This window comes from Ischnura elegans, chromosome 10 (assembly GCF_921293095.1).
Source record: "Ischnura elegans chromosome 10, ioIscEleg1.1, whole genome shotgun sequence".
In the NCBI taxonomy this organism is placed as follows: domain Eukaryota; kingdom Metazoa; phylum Arthropoda; class Insecta; order Odonata; family Coenagrionidae; genus Ischnura; species Ischnura elegans.
In genome coordinates this window covers 19,845,932-19,851,950 of record NC_060255.1, presented here as the reverse complement: position 1 = coordinate 19,851,950, position 6,019 = coordinate 19,845,932, and positions in this window count along the sequence as shown.

Here is a 6,019-nt window from a genome sequence, read left to right as displayed (position 1 = left end):
TCTTGACCATTTCTATTGATCCCGTCAGCGTTACTATGGAAACGTCATCCATTCCATGTGGAAGACTTCCCTCTAAGGCTAGTAAAATTGGAAAGGAACGCCCTCGATCATCGAGATAGCATCTCAATCCGTTGATCTTTCTTTAGAATTTTGGAAATGCCGAATGGTTCCAATCGGTGATCCCAATAGTTAAATGTGCAATTGTAAAATTTTAGAGCCAATAATTCAAGTACGTATTCTAATTATATATTTTTCTATTCCTCAAATGTGTATTTTTTAATATCGAATAATGTACATGTTTTAATACGATCTGTTTTTTTTAAAGAACCGTCATTTTTTTATAAATCGATCTTTTAGTTCAAACTTCTATTTTTGTTGAAAAGTTGATCTTTTCATTTCGATTAAAATCGATTTCGACCGATATAATTGATCACCGATGTTTTGACCATCATTAATGATCACCCTTGATTTGTCTTTTTGTAATTCACTATGTCTCTCTAAATTGCACTTGGTATGTTTTACATTCCCTAGAATATATAATTTCGGGCGGGGGACATCCAAATATTTTCGCAGGAAACCTTCCGCAGACAGGTCCGTACTTGGACACCGAGACGTATCCAGGTGCGCCCTCCAACCTGGAAATCTTTGGCGCCCTCCTGGTTCCGAAACTGGCAAATTTTACAGTCAGAATACCAGCGTTGAGTAGTTAACTTGATTTCAATGATGTCTTATTTAACAACATAAGATACGCCGTCGTGAGTAAGCAAAATAAACATTTAAATTAGTAGAACTCAATTTAGTAACATTCAATTCAATCTCAAGAGGGTAAGGATTAAAATTTCAATATTTATTTATTACATTCCACACCCCCACACCACCAGATCGGTAGTCCTCCCCCTGCGTAGCGCTGGCGCCCTCTGGTCATGGTCGTCCACCGCCGTAAGAAGGGGTCCAGCACGGGCCTGTCCGCGGAAGTAACTACGGTGTCGTTAAATTCACTGACCATGCTGGTAAATTGTGCTGCTCTTGACAACGAAATCCAGGACGCCAGGGTGAAATTTGGGAAGAGTATGTATTGAGTTAAATATGTATAAATATGGCCATTTCCGAACCCGCCGAACGATGTCATCTCTTCTCCGTTGTAAAGCCTGAATCACAAGATCATTTTTTCCATCCCTTCCGAGGGACGTCTCCAGCGATCGCTCCACTGATGTTGGAAAAAATGATCGTTTCACGCAATCATTTTCCGTAATCGCTCGAGTGATGGAAATCCCGAGCCATTTTCCATTACTTAGGACGTCCCTTTTTCCATCGCTGAAACATCGCCATGAGTCATACAACGTTGTCACATGCATATTAAGCACCGGAACAAGCCCTTTCTTCGAATCACTGAAACAAGGGGTACTTCCCTCGGGCCTTTCACGCCCTTCGTCCCATCCGGCTCCCTCCTTCACGGAACCCTTTTGTTTACATGTGACGTGCGCGTTTCCCTTTATTACCTAGCAACCTTGCCCCCTACCCCTTTTACCTGTCATCTGTCAACTCTCAGCAGCTGGACTTAAGCACCATCCTTCAGTAAATCAGGACGCACGACTGCAGATTAGCTCATAGAACAGCAATTGTAACGCCAAACTTGGCTTATAATAGGGTAGTTTCCTTCATCAAAGGAAACGAAAGGCATTGATTGCGATTCATTACCCACCATTACTGTATTCATAATATACAAATTATTTGGTTTTAGAAATACCGGTTTAGACGAATGGCAATGGTCAATTTTATCCTCATTTGAAAAAGGCCAGATTGGCGCCCATGCGATGCCACTCCACGTTACGTCACAGGGACATAGTTTCTATACGAATAGATAGGAATTATACATTGTCTGAGATTACCAATGCATGCATGAGGCACAGAGCTCAGGGAAACATGTCTTAATAATCACTTATTAAAACTGGCTAAGGTTGGAAAGTTTTCTTCGTTTGATAAGGTATTAATAATCCTTATTTAAGCCAAGCGCTACCAGCCAGCAGGGTACTCAGCTACCCGCTAGCAGCCTGCGTCGTATCAGCGCTAAGCCTCGCCTCAAGGTCACCTCAAAAGGCGGCAGCGGGAACCAGAAATACGTCACACGGAGAGATTTCCCGACATTCATACTTACCCGTCGCGTTTTCGCGCGCTAGAAATTTTTCACTTTTCATTTAATCGCGAAAAATATATATCGTCATTTAAAAATCTAAATGCGTCAAATACGCACTCCAGGAGTAATAATTATTAGATTATAGATTATAATCTTTCGATTTAGGCACTAAAAAAATAATAGGAAACCACCCTATTGAAAGGGTGAGAAACCAAGGGGTACAAGCGGTTTTTCTATCTAAACAGAGTTAGGTGCAGAAATTAGGCAAAAAAAACAGACGAGGTTCACTAGACATTTAGTAGTGCATTTGATTTTCCACTCGATGTCAGCACAGAACAGACAATCACTTTTATCCCTTGGCCGCCAGATTTTTGTATATTTCTTCTATCACTTTCTGTACCCAACTGTGTTAAGAGAAAAAAATCACTTGTGTCCCTTGGCTTCTAATCCCCTCAATCGTATGACAATGGGGAAGTTGCATGGAATTTTTTTCATCAAAATAATATATGATTCTTACAGCAATTTTTACCAGGAATCCATTTTCACCAATCAAACTTCTCGTAAACCATTGATTTTATCATGAAATTCATTTAAAACAGTGAAATGCGTCTGCAAACGCGAAGTTAGCTCTGATTGTTGGTGACGTCATTTCTCCCTACGGCGTTTTCGTTTCGCATGTACGGCCGCAGAAGCTACAATGAAGCAGTCGTTGAGTAAGTGAATATTTCGGTATTTTTTTAATCCGTGTTTTCTCTCAGACATTTTATGACGTTATTTAGTCACGTCAAGTATATTTTATCTATTTTCTGTATTCGTAGAACAAGAATATATCGAATATATGCGAAATGGAAGACGGTTTCGTGTAAGGCTGTTGCGATAATCTCCCAAAGGTGGATTCCATAATGATTCCATTTTAAAAGTAACCCGGGCTTTTTGGCTGCAGAATTTAAAGACTTGAAGGCTTCGCGGTAAGTTTTTCTAGTTTATTATGGCATTACTCGACCAGCTTTTACGAAAGCAGTAGTAGCTACTCGGCCTCCGTTGAAAATTTCTGCATGAAATATTGATGCATCTAGTTAGTGCAAATATAGTTTATATGGTAAAAGTTATGATTTTTTGCTTTATATATGGATATCAGCTTTTTGATTCAGTATGTTGTGAAATGCTTTCTGTGCACAGATTTAAGGTAATTTTTCCGTACACATTATGCACATCATACTATGGACAGTTTTAAGGTGTGTTCTGTATACATACTGTCTGAAGTGTGTACAGGTTTTGACAGGTTATGCACTTTTGGAGCCGCTTTTATAGTGGCTGCTTAACGATAGGAATAAGCATAATATAATACAGCTTTTAACGTTAGCTATGAAACTTCTATTAGATGCCTACAAAATAATTATAAGCTATTTAGCAAACGTATGACAAAATTCAATCATTTATGTTAAATAGTATTAGGTGCGCAACTAATCTCTCGCTGTTTTTTAAATGAAAAATACATCACTATTTAAAAAAGGTTATAAATGAATCATTAAAAGTATTTTCCGTCGCTTCCTAAAAAATTTCCCCGTCATTGAGGCAGAGCCCGAATATCGTTATGGTAGAAGTGATTGTCTTTTAAAGCTATCCTCTAATCCTGCTTTTTTGCACCAAACGGTTGTCAATGCAGGAATGAAGGACAAGCAACTTGTATTCCCTGACCTTTCTTACTACTCTCTCCACGTGGGTCCTAAAGCTTTCTATTTGCTTAGTTAGCTTAACTTCATCTTGAGAGCTCTCTACATTCTTGGAAACTCTTGGTGGTCTAATTAACTCTCAAATTTTACCACTGAATGAGTGAACAGTTAGTTTGAACGAGCGATCTACTTTTACCCCACAGCCTTTTAGAATTTGATCAAGAAATCCAGTCTATGCGAATGACACTATCTATTGCCCGGCCACCATTACCCCTCGAAATGAAATTTTCTAAAGAAGAATCATATGATTTATTTTTTTTGATTGAGTTTAGATCCATACAATAGAAAATATCACTCACTGCAGTGAGTACTGATCTATTTTTTTATGCTCCAATTCAGGTTAAACTTTGCCAAATTGGGTTGCCTGGTTTTTCAATGCCTATTTCTAAACAATCAATAGTTGACTCTACATGCGAATTGCGAGCAGGAAAAGGAATTGGCATATTAAGCAGCATCTTATTTTTGTCAACCCAAAAAACTAGATTTTTCAAAAGACTAGCCACCGGAATAATGGAAGCAGAGAAATATCGTGCCGCTGTCGAGGGTGAGACATTGAGATCTTCTAGGCTAAAATATTGAAGGATTCGTTGAGTCTAATTTTCCTGAACAAAGCAATAACAGGTAACCCAGTCTTTCCTGATAGCATATTTACATTAAAATAATTTTCACAATCTACTCTTAAATACAATGCTGCCTTTTTTCCAAGAAAAACACAATATACTTTACCCTTTGGCTACATATCTCCCTGTCTGATTCCACGTCAGTCACTTATCATATTCATAGGATAAGTAGCAGAATTGGCGGAAACAGATTTCTTTTCTGAACACCAACAATTTTTGATTCTGGTTTCAATTGGCATGACTTTTCCTGACCTCGACTTTCCACCACTTCCTCAGGTTGTATTTCCTCCTATGGCTCTAAGTCAGTTGACTGGAGGAGGTAGTGATTATGCATCAGTGAGTTTCTTACAAATCATACACTGCAAATATGGTTTCAAGGGAGTTCAATTGGAATAATATGCATGTGAATCAATTGATTTCAGAGAGAGGGAGGGTAGCCTACTGTATGCACCCTTTAAATATTCTTATCATGATTAATCATTGACGAATTCAAAACATACAATAATTATAAGACATCGGGTACTACGAGGGCCGTCAACCTACGATAACTCAGCAAAAACAGCATGCAAGCGACAGGCGGGTACTGCGCGAACAGGGCAACTGCACGTCCTCTGCACCACACGCTCAAGTCATTTCTCAGCATAATTCTGTCGTAATTACTTAAGGTAAAGTGATCTTCACGAACAAATCCCGTCGTTTTCGTCGACAGATCGTTCTTCCTCTTCATCGCCTTAACCCACTTCTTTCTTCTCGCTTTATTACTCGACATAAGGACGAATATTTTATTAGAATTTCGAGATGTATTTGAACGCATAGGCACCACGCAGTATTTATTATTCTTTATTATAAACAGCACTTCACGTAGGTAAACATACCGTCTTCCTGGCGTACGTATACCGCAACCAGAGTCCTCTATATTGCCATATAATAACTACGAAGTTGAGTCGTCGCAATCCGCCATTGTTGGTCAAAACATCAATGGCGGGCTGTGTTGTAGCATAGGCGTAACGTCAAGTAGGTGTAGTTTTTTCCATTTTTGTAATTGATTAATAAGAGAGATGGGTGGTTCTTCTGCACCAAGCTGTTCCATTAGTTGCAGGGATGGGTTCCGTGTTTTTGTTTTTCCTTGTAATCCTGAGGTAAGGGCGAAATGGTTACAAATTTGCGGGATGGATAGGTGGCAACTATAGCCGTCTTCCACAATTTGTGAGGTGAGTTAGAAGTTGATTTAAGTCAATGTATTGGATAAGTATTCATATGAAGATCAAGTTTTTACTTAGTTTCCGCTTAAGTTGATGAAACACTGTGATTTATTTCAAAGTTTAATACCTTTGGTACTCAGTTTTACGTTGTACGTAATGTAAACAGAAAAGAGTGCATAATAATTTCTGCTATTGTTGAGAGTTTTTCATGTTTATAAGGTTATTTGTGGCAATAGTGTGTTTTAAAACGTTCATAGTGTCGTAAAACTAATACAAGTAACCCGAGATACATTCAAGTGAATAATTCAAACAATAAACATCAGAATACGC